Source organism: Podarcis melisellensis, assembly GCF_964234715.1.
Source record: "Podarcis melisellensis genome assembly, chromosome: 6".
Classification (NCBI taxonomy): Eukaryota; Metazoa; Chordata; class Lepidosauria; order Squamata; family Lacertidae; genus Podarcis; species Podarcis melisellensis.
In genome coordinates this window covers 79,898,679-79,915,961 of record NC_138538.1, presented here as the reverse complement: position 1 = coordinate 79,915,961, position 17,283 = coordinate 79,898,679, and the positions used below count along the sequence as shown (strand labels likewise).

The window sequence follows — 17,283 nt, the reverse complement described above, 5'->3', positions numbered from 1 at the left end:
CAGCATCTGGAGATGTGTTAAATTTGGTGTCTATCTAAATTCCAATCCACATCAGAATTCTGTAAGGGAATTCAGAAAGATCAAATTTCTCAAGTATCTGCAGTTGCAGAAAACCTAGCCAGATGGGCAGGGTATAAATAATAAGAATAAGAGTAATAATAATAATAATAATAATAATAATAATAATAATAATAATTATTATTATTATTATTATTATTATTATTTCATGCAGAAGAGCTCAGGTTCAATCTCAAGCATTTCTAGGTTTGTTAGTGTGTTTTTTAAGGGTCAAGTGGCAGTGAATAGCAAAGGCCCCAGTCTGAGACCACAACACTGAGTTAGCTAGGCAAAGGGTCTTGGAACAAAAATAACTTTACTAGGGATGAGAAGAACTGAAATGGAACTTGTGCTTTTGGCAGCAACCCCAAGTTCAGCAGTGAGACCTCACCAGCCAAGGTTTGTTTCCAAAGTTAGTTTCCTGTCTTTCTGTTCTCATAAGTATGCTTCGCTTTCATATCCCTGAGACTCAAGGGAGCATCCATGCCTCTCTTACAGTGTAATGTGAGAAAGCAATGGAGGGTACTTCTTTTTTATGTTTTTGAGTCACAGTCCTGTGTTTGAAAATATGCACAGTTAATCTTCCACACAGCAGCTGTTTCTATAGGATAATGCAACAACGCATGGTATGTAGCACGGATAGGAATGTTTCCCCCACCCCCAAGAAAATCCTTAAGGTCAAACTTTTTAAGTTGATGAAAACCAACAAATTGAGGTCAAAAACTGCCTTTCTGAGCCTCATTTAATTGCCACTGAGTACTGGAGCATACAGGAAAAGCTTATGCAACAGGCAGAGATTTTAGCAATGCAGAAATTCAACAGACTGAATGGAGATTGTAATGGCAGATCGAGCCCTGGCTGTCCTTTCTGTTGTCAGACTATATATTATTTTAGTAGAGAAATAGGCCATGGTTGAATGATTTGATTAACTCCTACTCAAATCCCCCACATACATATCTGCACTATTTAACAACGGCTTCTTCTTAGACTCCCAACGCATCCGAAGCATTTTAGTGATCGTGGCAGTAATGCAGAGTGTTGTGTTTGTTTTTTCAAAGCCCATGATGTTCAAAATCAAGAAGGCATGTGCTGCTAAAAGTGCTTTCAAGAACTTGGTCTATCTTTGGATCTGATCGTCTTTCCATATTTCTTAGATTAAACCCTAGCCTGTCCTTGCCAATTAACGACGGTATAAGTAAATTCTGCGGAGAATGAAAAGTGCAAATAATTTTGGCAACTGAGGTTTTATTCAAACATTTGATCTGTGATGAGCTTGATGCCTAAAATGCCATTGCCCAGGTCTTCCACTAGAGCTAACTTCACACATTAGTCATCTGAAGTGGGCATCATTCAAGAACCAGGGAGCAGGAATCCGCTCCCAGCACCAGACACACAGCCTAACCCTGCTAGCTAGCTCTGACTTTCCCCAGTTGCTAAGTGAAGAGAATGCTGTTGTACCCATGCCCCACTTCCGGGCTTCCCGAAAAGCATTTTGTTGGACCTTTGGTTTGCATTTAAAAAGCTATTCTTATGCTCTTATGTTGACATCCATCTGTACACAAAAAAAGCCTGTGCATGACCTGAATACATTTTTGGATATGTTACAGCAAATGCCTGAAATGTGGTGAAAGTGATTGATTACTAGCAGTCTTGTGTTTTCAAAATGTGAGAAAATGCATTTCAAGCACTTCAACGTGAATGTCATCATTCGCCAAATTTTATATGGTCATGGAGCCTCATTCAGTGTTTCTCAAATTGGGGTCCCCAGCTGTTGTTGGACTACAACTCTCATCATCCATAGCTAGCAGGGATCATGGGAGCTGTAGTCCAACAACAGCTGGGGACCCAAGTTTGGCCTAGTTCCTAGCTACAGAAGTAGTTCATCAAGCATGACAAATCGAGGCTACCACTAAAAGGTAGAAAATCATCAGCAGTTTAGTTATTTCTGTATTGTTGTTGTTGTTGTTGTTGTTGTTATGCAGCATGGGGTGCCATTTTAATGCTCTGCCTTAGGCTCCAAAATGTCTTAGGCCAAAGGAGGGGAACCTAAAGCCCTTCAATATCCTATGCCTGGCTGCTGAGATGCTCCCAAGTTCACACTCCCTTCCCAGACCACACCCATCACCAGCCCTGCTCTGCATTCCCCTTGAGTGCTTTTGCCTGGCTAGAATGCATCCTCTTGCTTGCCTCGGTGGAGGATGAAGAGATGTATGATTTTTTGTGCGGCTGCAATGCAGCCTACTGTTCACAAAGGCAAGAATAGCACCTGTTGTTCCTCTAACTTTTTGCCTCTGGCACCACCCACCACTGGCATGCGGCCCTTGAAAGTTTGTCTATGAGGAACTGTGGTCTTGGACTGAAAAACATTTCCCACCTGTGTCTAAGGCTGTCTGCACCATTGGCTGTACCATATATTAATCTTCAGCAGAGTAACTCTTTTGACTTTAAAGAGAACATGCACATTGCAGTGGTGACTATTTCTGGTGAATATAATATTTTCATGCGTGAGAGAGATAGTAAGTTAAAAACATACCACCTCTACATAGCAATTTTGGTTTGCTCCTCTAAAAAATCAACGCCTAAATTGTCTAGGGCAAAATGCAAATTAATCTTGCACAATATCCACCCTGTCTCTGATCTACATGCACTTCTCTGCTTTAGCTTAATTAAATAGATCTGTAAATGTAAATCAGAGAAATCAACTGTACAGAGAAATGGGGCATATCAGAATTGATAGGTACATATATCAATAGCTGCATAGGTTTCCCACAAATTACAGCACCTATTTAAATATGCTACGACTGTTTTCAATTGTTTGACTCATGGGTAACATATTTCTAATAGATGAAAGGATAGCAAGTCACGGATTGCATTAGTCCATTGTAAATAAAACCAAAAGTAACCTGCGATTTTGAACTGAGGGAAAACTACATTTTGTAATAGAAAAGCACATATTCCGCAGCTGAGATTACAAAACTGTATATTTACTTAATTTGCACATTTCAGTTTGAAATTGTATTTACAGTCTGGAAGGCATCCTTCAACACTCAGAAAATTGGAGATCAAATGCTGTGTAGAAACAGAGGGAGAAGGTGGTGGCTGGGCTAGTGGACATCCCATTCATATGTTCTAAATGTTCCTAAATGTGCACACATTTTGGCATTTTTCAGCCATGAGATGGCTTTCCATTTTATTATACACGCATGCACCACATCAGCGGTCCATTTAGCTATCAGAATTATACTTCTTCATTCAGTTCTCTGATCACTGCTTACAGATTTCTATTCTACATTCTTCGAATAATATCTTAAGTTAGCTGTTAGAGGTATCGGGTGGTTGCTCAAGAGCAATCAGGCAATATGCCTCACTAGTGTGTTCTAAAGCTTTCTTATTGGTGCTAAAAAAACTTTAGAATGCAGAGCACCTCTATTCCATGTCTTGCTCATTCACTGGCAGAATCTGAGAGTGGGTGCTCCTTAAATCTTCCCCAGCAGAGTAGTTTATTGACCCCCAGTCTGCGCCTCCCCTCTCTGCATGAAAGCCTACTGCACAAGGAAGACTTGGGTAACGGGGGACCTCCCTCCTCCCCGCTTTGCTCAGGCAAGGTGTCCTGGCCCCGCCTCGCATCCTCCGAGTCCTGCATCTCCTCCCCACTAGAGGCGTGGCTTCCTTCCTCTAATGAGGAAGTGCTGCTTCCCACGATCTTTGGGGGCTCTCTGTAATCCATCCGCCTTTTCCCCTGTCGCCCCTGAGCCGATGGCAGTTCCCTGACATTAGCCTATGGCAATTTTCTGTTCTATCTTCAGGTTTCATTCATTTTGCCTTCTAAACACTGGAAGCTGCAATCCTGAAAACAGTGGGCTTTGCTTCTGAGCAAATATGCTTAGAATCATGGTTGCAATTCTACATCCACTTACCTTGAAGTAAATCCCACTGGACTCAATGAGACTTCCATGCAGACTCGTATAAGATTCCACTCTGAGTCTACTAGAGCTAAAATCCTTGAGTATGGATACAGAAAGAGAAACATAGCTCATATGCAACTATTGTCTATATTGTGTGAGGCATAGTAATATCTAAGCCTGAATATCCAACTTTTTTTCAAGGAGGTGATTGACTGAGAAATCTAAGTATTCTAAAAATATTTTTGCCCCTTCCACCGAAATACAATCTGCCTACAATTCTCTTTCTCAGCCACTGCTAATCTATCACCTGCTGTACATGTCCCGTTTTCTTTTCAGCTAAAAAGAATAATCCAGTAATGTGGTTTTAAAAAAGGTGATATGGCTTGCTGAAAAATGACACAAACCCAAAAGTCATATAACCATTGTGTGGGGGAACTAGTGATCAAAACAAATGAATCACGCAATGTAAGAAATCTTATTTTTAAGGTTTTCAAGTAGCACAAAGTCCACTCAGAGGTCGGTCCCATTGAGTTAAAAAGGACTTAGGCCCATGGCTACAGGATTGCAGTTTCAGGTTATCGTTTAGTAGTCTCTGAAGTGAGCGTTATGGAGAAGCTAGTTTATACTTTAGATATGCAATGCTCTTTGAAGATTATGTTCTTCTATCTCAGTTCAAATTATTGCTGTTGCTTCTACACAGACTTGCACATATTTAGGATAGTGTTCCAGCAGAAAAACAAGGGGTTCCATCCCATAATATCTGCTAATGCTTATAAAGTTCACGCACAGCAAGTGAGTCAACTGAACTATTTTTATTAAATAACAGTAGAAATACTTACTGCAATTGTATTTTTTTATTATTATTTAGCAAACTTAATGGATGAAGGGACATTTTACAGTTTTAAGATGGAAGTTTAAAATGAATTCCGTTTCAGGATTTGATGTAATTTTCTATTAACCTGGCTAACCCTCAAAAATTCAAAGAATTAGTCTTTGTAATATTGGCTAAATCTTTTGGAAAATTTGTGTCCTCCCCCCTCCCTTCCCCCCCGCAACTAAGAAACAACAGCACAATCAATATAAAGTTAAGCCCTCTTTAGTTCCATTGATTTCAATGGGGAGCAAGTGCTCGAATTCCATTGATTGAAATCAATAGGACTTCAGCTGCATAACTCTGACCATATCATGCCCCAGGTGTGCAATAATTCTACATACTTTGATTCTAAAGCTTTGTAAGCTGCTGGCTGCCTGCTGGCTTACCAAACAATTCACTCTCTTTTGATTGTGTTGCACAAAGTCGCTGCTCTCCTAGTAATGTGAACTTCCTTCTGTTCACATCTGGAAATCTTTGATCCATTAACAAAGCTAAACAAAAGAGCTTTGCCGCTGCTGCAGTGAATAAATGCCGAAGGACTGGTGACAATCACACCCCAAGTATGATTCATTACAGTCTTAGGACACTAATAAAAGCATTCTTAATGCACATTAAAAATGAACTGCTGATAATAAAAAAATAGCATTTGAGACCGGTGGGTTGAATCCACTGAAGTCACTGCATAAGCGGAATAAGTTCCACTTAGGCAATGAAACCTCTCCTCCCTCTCCTGCCACGTTTGCATTCTCCATACCCACCTCCACAGACCCTATAACTTGGTATATAGAGTACATACTTTGCATTTAGAAGGGTTGATGTTCAATTCCTGGCATCTTGTAAGACAGGCCCTCCAGATGTTTTGGGACTACAATTCCCATCATCCCTGACCACTGGTCCTGTTAGCTAGGGATCATGGGAATTGTAGTCCCAAAACATCTGGAGGGCCGAGTTTGCCTATGCCTGTTGTAAGACCTATCCAAGTAGTTGGCCCCCACACCCCCGAAATTAAAATTCAGTGAGGGAGACTGGGGAAATGCTATCCACATTGTCATTGCTGTGCCCACTGCCATCCACATCTTCAGCACAGAGCCTGTGGTACTTCCATGGGATAGTTGTTGTTGTCATTTAGTCGTGTCTGACTCTTCGTGACCCCATGGACCAGAGCACGCCAGGCACTCCTGTCTTCCACTGCCGCCCGCAGTTTGGTCAAACTCATGTTAGTAGCTTTGAGAACACTGTCCAACCATCTCATCCTCTGTCATCCCCTTCTCCTTGTGCCCTCCATCTTTCCCAACATCAGGGTCTTTCCAGGGAGCCTTCTCTTCTCACAAGGTGGCCAAAGTATTGGAGCCTCAGCTTTAGGATCTGTCCTTCCAGTGAACACTCACAGGGCTGATTTCCTTAAGAATGGATAGGTTTGATCTTCTTGTGCATAGAGTAAGCCCTGCACAGGGGGTCTAAATCAAGTGAGGATCAGGGGGTCTGAATCAAGTGAGGAGCTTGTGTAGGTGCTGTAGGCTCCCTACTGCACCTGTTTGTTATCCCACGCACATAGTGTGCCGGGCATGAGCATACTAACATGATGGGAGAAGCAGCTGCCAATGCATTCCCACCCTCCCTAATCACAAGGGAAACTTAGAGAAGCATCAATGTCATGCTTTCTAGTAGCCCAAGGGAGCAATCTCCCACACTCCATCCATGTGGTGTTCTGTGGGTTCTCAAGAGCCAATCTGGGGAAACACAGAGTGGGCAAGAGAGGAGAGGGGAAAGTCACATTGCACAGGCAGGAACACTTGCACTGGCTCCCACTAGCACACCTCCTTAGTAGAACCTGGTCCTAATGTGAATGGGAGTCCAGAGATGGGCATGGTGACATGATGCAACAAGATAACACTCAGTGGACACACACTTTCCCTAATCACAAGGGAACCTAGTTTTAAAAAAGTGGTGCTAATGATCCATAGAGCCACCTCCAGTCAGTCAGAGGAGACAATACTGACCTGGTATAAGGCCTCTTCCCATGTTCCACTTCTCTGCTTTCAACCTATAGCCTCTTTGTCATGGGACTTCTCATTAACCGCCCTGGGCTCCTTTGAGAGGAATTACATGCACAACCTGAGTTGGCTGTTCCATTGAGGCTGAGGGGGAAGGGGGGAAGTCACTATGAACTGAGTGTGTGGGGTGGGGGGAATATGTAATACGTAAACACTGTTCCTCAATGGAGGACGGTATGAGTTAGAGTATGTATAGTATCAATTAATAAGGGGAAATCACAGGCTATTTATGAATTTATTCCCTACCTTTCTACAATGGTAAGATGAAAAGTACTAGCTAAAAGCAAGACGAAATGAAATCTAGAAACAAAATTGAGCCGACAAGCAAAATCAACAGCAGTTAAAAATAGACATGCGGCAGTTTTTAAAGTAGATCACACAACAGACGATTGGGAGCCATGGGAATGCGATACCCTAAACTTATGAAACATCTTAGACCACGATGCTGTGGAACAATAGACACTAACAGTGCCATCGAATCTACAACGGCTTCCAGGTAAGCTCCATAGAACTTCCTGGCTCTTACTTCTAAGTAAAGTCATAAAGGATTAGCTGTGCTGTGCAAGTCATAGCTTTATCAAATCACTGAATGAACACATGAGGAGATATTCAACAAAATAACTGTACTAGCGCAAAGATTAGCACTAGGGCAGCAGGACTTCCCCCCATCCCACCTACATCCTGCACTGCCCCCCCCAATCTGCAGCAGAGGGCAGGGGCAACCCCCAGAATCGATGGAGGAAGCAAGTGGGAGGTGGAATGGGGAAGAGCGGTTCATTGAATAAGGAGAAGTTCTTGCACTGATGGAACCAGGGACTACCTTGAATACAACTCAGGATGTAATAAAGGCTGTTCCGTAATGCAACACCAAATTAACTTTGAATTAAATTTGTAGCCTCCATTTTGGATTATCTAGATAAATTGTCTCCCTCTGCACTGGGTTCTCTGCCTTGCAGAAAGGCAGTCATATGACACGCAGAATCAAATCTTTGATGTTTTCTTTCTGGCAGTGCAAAATGGAAATGTGGATACAATTTAGGCTTTCTTCATGTTGGGGAGCACCATTTGCACATGTGCAAGACAGAAAGACAGGGCCAATCGGAGAATGACAAGAGCAGTCACTAACCCACCCTTTGCAAATAGCATTTGATGAAGGCTGAAACTGGGGAGAGAGCAGAGGTGCTGAACATGACCAAGTATTTCAGAGTGCTACCTATGTAAGTAATTAGTAGGTCTCTTGACATTAACCTATCTTCCTAGAACTTCCATCTGTCTCCAGCCTACCCATGGAGCTTATAGATGTAAGCTCTTGCCAAACAAGATTTCCATATAAAATATCTAAGTTCATTTGAGATATAGCCTGCACAATATGAAGTTGCCAGATTGGGAATAAAAGCATCAGTAACCTATCGCTTTTCCATAGGCCCACTCAGAACATCTGTCTGGCTTTCCTCATACATCATTGTTGCCATCATCTTCATGATGTGTTAAGATCAGCAAGAAGCAGCTCTCCTGGTAGTTCCACTGCCCTCAGAAGGTTGGGCTGGTGGAGAGGGAAATTCTCTACCTAAGTAGTGAGATTCCCTTCCCACAGAGTTGTGTTTGGCATATCCACTCCACTATACAGCTTTTGGTGAATGCTGAAGATTCCTTTGTCACTTGAGATGTGTGTTTTGAAGACCCACCCTATTCTTGTGGCTACAATTTATTTTAAATATTCTAAATTGTCCTTTAAATTGTGGTGAAGGGCAGGTAAGAAACCAAATAAATCATCTTCATCTGCACATCAAGGAATAATAAGCCACATGAATCATTGTTCCTCAGTTTCCCTGCTCCAAATTGGGTGCATTTCTGAGCCTCTCTTAAGAGGAATTGGATATGCTTCCTGAAACGCTTTCAAAAGTCTTCTGAGATGTGTGTGTGTGTGTGTGTGTGCGTGCGCGCGGAGGGGGGCATAATTGAAGAGGCAAGCAATATCATGAAAGACAGCAACCACACACACACACACACACATCACGCAAGAGCAATGCTGTAATCCTGGCTCCTAGGCAACCCACCACTAGCAAATCTGGGTTGACGGATTTGTTTTGACTGCAGAACCACACGGACAAATGGAACAGACAGATGGTATGATGCACATTCATGATGCATACCCTTGTATCACAGTCTAGTCCGTAGTGTGTGTGTTAAAAACAAAAAACAAAACCCAGCCATAAATGGAGCCAGAGCTTACATCTCAGCAGTCTGAAGGGGCCTTAATTCTACCTTAATCAGGGTGTGGGGGCTCTCTTTTTATTTGAAAGAATTCATAGAGGAAGGATCTGTGCAAAAATGCCGACTCCCCTCTCCTCCTCCAGTAGTTTTCTTTTGTGAAGGTGGAGCCTTTAACAAACTCACCACCAAATAATATATATGAGATGGCTGAAGAAGGCCAATGTTAGCATTCACACCCAGCCTGGATTATGTGTAGACATGGCAAGAAGTGAGGTGGGGGGGGGTATAAACAGCAACAAAACTTCTACTAGAGATATTCAGCTCAGTCATTGCTTAAGCAACGGACAAGGCACAAATACTGTGGCTGTTTTGTCTCTCCTCACTGCAGGGGAAAGAAAACCCACCCCCTCTTCTTTCCAAACTTCTTTTATCTGGAAGCCTGGTTGACTAAACAGAGAGAAAGCAATTGCTTGTCAGCGAATGTGGTAAGCATTGTTCAACATAAAAGCAGCTATTTATCCTCTAGTGTAGAAACAGCCGGCATACGAAGGGGGCAAACAAATCACCAACTCCCCCCCCCCCCTTGAACGAATATGTTTTTTTCCTCTTTGTTTCACTTTCCCTGCTTTGTAAAACATTCCTCACGATCTGCTAAAACGTACAAGCACGGAACGCTTAGCGAGACGTTGCATCGTGTTCCGCTACCATGCTGAATAGCTAGCTGCTCATTTTGGACAAGGACGATGTGGTGTTATGGCTATGGGTGAGGGGCTGTAAGACAGAACCTCCGCCATCCCATTGGTTCAAATCTCTCCTTGGCCATGAATGCACTAGGAGGGGGCCTTCGGAAAGTCATTATCTAGCCTTAGGTCATTTGCAACATGGGAATACTAACTGCTCCAAAGCCAGGTTAGCCAACACGAGGCATATCCATGAATCTGCCTCATCCACTGAATGCTGCATCTGTGGATGGGAGGCAGATGTGCATATTCAAGACCCAACCCTAAAATCTCTCTCTCTGTGCTGCTATGTGCACTAAGCCTGCAACTTTACCTGTGTTGAGCACAGGGGTTGAGTCTGTAGGGATTGTTGTTTTTTAATTCATGTTTGCTTGAATGTGAATAGACCTCACACTTTATTACGGTTGCTCTGCACAGAGGATTATATTCATGTTTGAGGGAACAGGAGTAAAAGCCCACTGTAGACTTTCCTAACTCGATATGGGTACAGTCAGGGACTGAACATGTGGCGTGCCACACATACAGGTATCCCCCCCCTTAATTCAGGCTTTTTTGACCCTTAATTTGAAGACCTCTTTTAGTTGGGCAGGAGCTGTCAAGCTATGTTTTTAGGTTTTTACTTGGTTGTTTTTAATTGCTTTCAATGTAAGTCCCTTTGGGTCACTTGGTGAGAAAATGGACTAATAAATATTGGTATTGATAATGCACATACATGCTATACTATACTGTTCCATTCTGTTTTGATTGAAATGGCTTTACTGGTTACTGTTGGCTGGTTGTTTTTATACTACAATGATACATTAAGAGTATTTATAGATTATATATACTGGGAGATTATGATGAAAGGTGGCTCAGAAATCTTATAAACAAGCAAATAAATAACAATAATTGCATGGGGGGGGCACTGGGAGCTTTTTGCAGCAGAGGCAAAGAGCTTTTGGGGTGGGACAAGCTTTGCCCTACGTGTCAGGAATCTGATATAGAAATAGCAGCATATTTCCCATTAATGCTGCAACCCTGAATATACAGTGTTACCTCAGGTTACGAACGGAATTCATTCCAGAGGTCCGTTCTTAACCTGAAACCATTCTTAACCTGAAGTACCACTTTAGCTAATGGGGCCGGTGGCGGCGGCATGATTTCTGTTCTCATCCTGAGGTAAAGTTCTTAACCCTAGGTACTACTTCTCGGTTAGTGGAGTCTGTAACCCAAAGTGTTTGTAACCAGAGGTGTTTGTAACTTGAGGTACCACTGTATTCCTCTTGGAGAAGTCCTGTTGATCTTGATGGAGTTTACTTTAAAGTACGCAGACTTGGGATTTCGGCTTTATATAATTTCCAGTTTATGAGGCAGTTACAATTTGTATGGAAAAAAATGTTTTTCCTTCAAGTAACCTCAGTGGTTCCCCCCTCCCCAAAAAAGGGAAGGTAGATGTTTGTTAACCACCACAGAGACACCCCATCGTGTTACCTAGAAATGCTAAGGGTTTTGCATGGGCACCTTGCAAGTAAGCAGCCTGTCACATGCCATTGAAAAGTAGCTCAGTGAACTTTAAGATGGTGACAGCATTGGGGGCCAAGTCTCTGCTTCTCAGTGCTTCATACTAGTTATCTCAGTAGTACTTGGTTGGAGTGGGGGGGGGGAGAGGGAATAGTATAGGGTTGCAATCTGCAGCCATACATGGGGAGCAGTGTAGCCAGAGGAACAGATGAGATGAGAATAAAACAAACCAGGCAGGTCAAAAGACCCTGAAGTTTTTTTAGATAGGCACAGATTGTTTGTTCTTCTCAGTAGTTTTCCATTCCTGAGCTAACTGTCCGAGGAAGCCTAAATCTTTAATTTGCCTGCCTCTAACAGCTGCTTCTGATGACACCACAAAAAGGTAAATTATAGCTTTCAGGCCTTCATTTCATTCCTTTCACCTATAATTCTCGAGTTCCAGACTGCCTGTCTGACCACTCAGTGAGGCTTTTTGAAACGAGTAGATCCCTTCCTCCCTTTTGATGGAGTAGGATGGGATGCAGAGGAAGCTTCCTAAATATGCTTTGTATATATGCAGAAAAAGTAGGTCGCCTCAGAGACTTTCAATCACACAAAGCACAACCTGCTGGGAATATAAAATGGCACAAAGCAGCCTTCTCAAGGCTACAACTATCACCATCCCTGATTGCTGACCATGCCGGCTGTGGGCTAATAGGACCTGTATCTCAAAACATCTGAAGAGCAACAGGTTGGAGAAGGATGGCTAGAATAAGCAATGTACCAAAGATACATAGTTCTTGTACCAGGCTACCTTCGGCTGCACAGTGATGTAGTGCTCATGGTTTTGAGATGGCTGAAGAGAGGTTAGATGAAATATGTGTAACTAGAAACTGCAAACACATTGAAGGACATGGTTAACCTGTTTGTTTTCAATCTCTTTTACTAATGCGACATTTATTGCTTTTTATTGTGAGGCTTTTAAATTTTGTTTTGGTGGCTTTTATTCTAAGTTCTATTGAGGGTGTTTAAAAACAAACAGCTGCTCTTGTATGCCCAAACGATCTCTGCAGCACCAAGGACTGGAAATGCCATTGTAAAAACAAAATCCTGAAATTGCAATATCAAATTCAGCATTAAAAAATCAAGCATGGTGTCTCTAGTGATGAATATTCCTCACCACTCGTGCGTTTGGATACAGTTCACAGAAACAACTTACTTGTGCCTTTTTCTAAGAATGTAATGGCAGAAGAGGCCATTGCATTGCATCTTGATGGACTGATAACATGCCTCATCGGCTCCTTGTGAGCAGACACAGAAGATGCTGGACCAACTGCCTTGAGCCAACTTTGTCACTCGTCTGCCTCTTCCAATTCATCTGGGAAAAGAAGGAAAATGTAATTAATACACATCTCTCTGTGTATTAACAAAAGCAGCATGGATAAAGGAACATCATGAAATAGTTATTTGTTATTTTTATGCTCTACCCTTTATTTTGGAGCACAGGGTGGCTTCACATAATTTATTGTCAAAACAGCCATATACAGTAAGGCATAAATATAAATTACTCCACTATAATAAAATACAGCAGAGCAGCAGTATAGTTAACTAAGGGACTACACCCCCAGCACAAAATAATTAAGAACCAAACAAAAGTGCAAACAAAAAAGTCTTCAGATTGCATTTAAATATATTGACAGTGGGGGCAAACGGAATAGTGTGGTAAACAAGGTAGGTTTGTGTAAATGTACCGGTAGTTTGATACAGTGTGTTTGTGTGTGAGATGGGGGGGGAGGGAGATGAGGAAGATGAGGATGGTGAGAATGAAGAGGATGATGATGCTCTGCATGTGACAGACTTAACCGTTCAGGGGTCGCTTTTAAAGAAACTTCATTCCCCCCCCCCCAAAAAAAAACACCTTCAACACTTTTTACAGGCATTCCTGCAGGTCCTGCAACTAAGCCACATTTTGTTCGTTCTGAATTCTGAACATTCTATCACACTCAAGTTGAGAGAACTCCTGGTGGGGCCATTCAGAACAGAGCAGGCTTGATTCCCAAGGCATTTGGTAGTTATATATTTTGTGCAGCACTGTATTTTGTACATCACCTTAAGATATGTACATGGAAATTAATTCATTAATCACCATCTCACCATAGCAAGGAAGACTGCTAGCAGATGGATAAGAAAGTCATTGTAGGGATGCTCAACCCCAGCTTAATTCTTGGGACATCTTACAACAAGAATAGCCAACATGGTGCTCTCCAGATGTGGCAGGCTGTAACCTCCATCAACTGCTGCCAGTGTTAAAGAGAGGAGCTGAATTTCACAACATCTGGAGGATACCACAGGAGAAGAAGAAGAAGAAGAAGAGTTTGGATTTGATATCCCGCCTTTCACTCCCTTTAAGGAGTCTCAAAGCGGCTAACATTCTCCTTTCCCTTCCTCCCCCACAACAAACACTCTGTGAGGTGAGTGGGGCTGAGAGACTTCAAAGAAGTGTGACTGGCCCAAGGTCACCCAGCAGCTGCATGTGGAGGAGCGGAGACGCGAACCCAGTTACCCAGATTACGAGACTGCCACTCTTAACCACTACACCACACTGGCTCTCACACTGGAGTGCTTGCTTGAACATGCAACCTCTGTATCTGTCTCTTTCCTATGTATTTATTTAGTTTGGATGATTTATATTCTGTTGTATGAACAAACCACAGGGCGATTTACAACAAAGTCAAATTAGATAAAAAGAATCTATAAACTCCATAAATAACACAGCCCTTAAGATACAAAACACAACTCACTAAAGGAGCACTTTACTAAAAACCAACAGCAGCAATGAATTCATTTATCTAAACAAGTCTCGTCTCCTCCAAGTGCTTGCCCAAAAAGATACATCTTATCCAGCCACACAAAACTACAAAGTGATGCACCTCAGCATAAAAATGTAGTAAGACAGTCTGCCTGATATCAATAGGTAGGGAGCTCCAAAGTGTTGGTGAGCATCACACCAAATGATCGAGTTCTTACAGATGCATTGCAGGTACTATGTGACACGTGTAAAAGTGCCAGTTCCACCAACTGAAGCAGACTAGTTGGCACATTTGGGGTAAGCTGACCAAAGTTGTTAAAGACTTTGTATACTAGCAGTAACACAGTGAGGTCAGCCCAGTAATATAAAAGACTGTTCTCTGTAGAGAGGGCTCCATGGCCACTCTAACAAAGAACAAGCTTTGCCCACCTCATTACAATGGTTTCCTCAAATGTACTTTTTCTTTATCTCATATCTGTGAATAATTCCCACTCCTTCCTATGGGGAAAAAATACGGCAAGCATTTAGGGAGCCTGTAGTAAAAAAAAAAAGACAAAACCTAGCCTCCACATGGGGTGCAATGGGAGTGGAGTGATACTGCCTACACCTCCAGAGGAACTTGTAGCACAGAAACCTGCTTTTTCTCCTTTCCCTTGCATCAGATGTCACAATGATGACTATTTTCCTAGTTGTATGCTATAGCACAATAGCAGATTGAACATTGAATGCATTGTGATGCAAATTGTGATGCAAATAATCTGTCACGCCACAGTCATATTTCACCGTATTATTTTACGTCTCTCTTTTATTTTAATAATTGCAAAAACAGGTTGTTGTTTTTTTTAAAAAAAATTAATAAAACTTGGTTTGTCAGGAATACTATATCTACTTACTTACTATTGTAACCTACTCCCCTTTCTTTGAAGTGTTTTTTTTTCTTTTCTTCTAAGCATTGCTGTTGCTTCTTGGAAGTATGTTAAGCCATGATTTACCATGATACGTAAACCCAGTGTGTACACATATCAGGGTTTGGTTGTTTACTCTTGTAATGGGTCAGTGTGTCTGGCTGTTAACCAGAAGGTTGGTGGTTCGAGCCTACCTAGGGAGCTGCAGTTAGCTTTGGAATTGAACACCTCTCTCAGCATTGTGGCCAGTAGGAGGACTTTGTAAGCTTTTGCATTCATTTCCCCTTAAAGTCAGCTCATTGTTGCTGGGAGAAAAAGCTTCCAAGCTCCACCCAGCCACATGGGAAGAAGAGAAGGGAGTGAAAATTGTGTGAGCCTGGGAGTCACTGGAGCTCTTTCCTGCTTGGGTATTTCTTGCTTAAACATAGGTCAGCATGATGTGCAGCTGCGGTCAATCCCTCTGCCAAAGAGATTGGCCCATTATGAAATCCACTGGTATGCTCTCATAGAAAAAACAGGTGCCTGCAGGAACACACTGGCAAAGCAGCATCTAGCAGGATTGAGTATTCTGTGTCCCCCTGGCCATCAGCTGACATCACCCAGCAAACAGGTAGCTGTGGTTTGGGGGGAAATGACCTCAACTTCAACCACCCCTGGAAAGCCAAGATTGACCATAGGGCTGGATGTTCCTTATCCCTGATATAAAGCCTAGTTTGTAACTCCCGCCTGTACTGTACACGGGTTGTGAGCTTTGCGTGTTTTGATGGGTTGCAAGTTGTATAGGTGAGCATTATGCCAACATTTCCAAATCTCCATCTGAGTGACAGGAAAGCAGAAGGATGTGTGACCTGGAGAGATGAGGACGTATGAAACCCCTGCAACATTTTATACATTACATTTTGAAATGTGTGTTTATTTAAGCTACTCAGTAACACAACCTAAAACTGTGAATATAACCAACCTGCAACATTTTACACATTATATTTTCACATTATATTTTCACTTTTATGCTTAAGATGTTCAGAAGTCCAACTAAAAACTGTGAATGTTATAACGCTGTTTCAACGGATTGTTCTCATGGTTAATTTTAGCTGTACTGGAGCCACACGTTGAAAAAAATTAAATAGAAGTTTTCCTACTGATCCCACCCTTTAAGTCTGCAATTAAAATGCCTCAGTATGGATAAGAACATATGCACTGGGGTTTACTTCAGAGTGGACACTTATAGGATTGCACTAAAATAAATATTACTTGACATTAGAACATCAGGAGCAAAATATTCCATGTCATAATCTATATAGAGATTCAAAGAACTTCACTCCAGATGTCAATCAAATTTGCAAATACTTAACAAAAGGGCCTCCTTTCAAAACCAAAGCTAGTAGTATGCTCAACACACTTACACCATTGACTTTTTAAAAAGTAACTGTTCATATCAAACGTTATTCAATACGCTATTTTTACCAAGTCTATTCCATTGGATCAAGATATGATCCAAGATATGAATTTGGGCTTCACAATGTTAATGCATGACCTTAATTAGCTTACAAGATTATACATACATACATACATACATACATACATTTATGTGAACACTGCCTATAAACCAGTGTTTATGTGTGTGCGTGTGATTTTCTTACTCTGCAACAAAATCTGAGTTTGTGATATGACTTGTATACAAAACCTACAGTTCTAAAATCACATTGGTTTCAATGGAACACTTCCCTGTGTGTTTTGAACCACGGCCTTAATCTGCAGCACGGTAACATAGCATGGAAGCCCAGTGGAACTTTTTCTGGGTAGCACTCCCGCTTCTTTCTGAATTTCCATATTCCATACATATTTATATATATAATGGTTACAGTCATCAAGGCCGCAATGCCTTCCATTTACACTGTGTAAGGAAGATTTTGGGCATCACATGACAGGACAGAGGCTGAAACAAAGATGTGTTCTTCCAAGCCCAGATTCCCAGCATGTTCGCACTTCTGTCTCAGCGATGTCTACACTTGCTTGGTCATGTACATGGGGGTGGGGAGAAAGGCAGGATCCCGCAGGACGTCCTTTACAGGGAGCTGGCCTCAGGCACCAGGCTTGTTGGCAGACCAACTCTGTGTTAAAAAGATGTCTGTAAATGTGACATGAAGGCTGAAAGCATTAACCCTTCTATGTAGGAATCCTTTGCATACGACCGCAGTGCCTGCAGACAGACAGCCAGGTCGTGTATCCACAGCAATGACCAGAGG

General features: G+C 42.1%; 1 long non-coding RNA gene across 1 annotated transcript in view; it reads right to left on the bottom strand.

The window, feature by feature from the left end:
- Positions 1–17,283, bottom strand: part of LOC309371907 — a 100,636-nt gene that overhangs the window by 42,272 nt on the left and 41,081 nt on the right. Inside the window, exon 2 of the long non-coding RNA XR_014169340.1 lies at positions 12,543–12,701. This is a non-coding gene — a long non-coding RNA (uncharacterized lncRNA). The remainder of the gene's footprint in view (positions 1–12,542; positions 12,702–17,283) is intronic.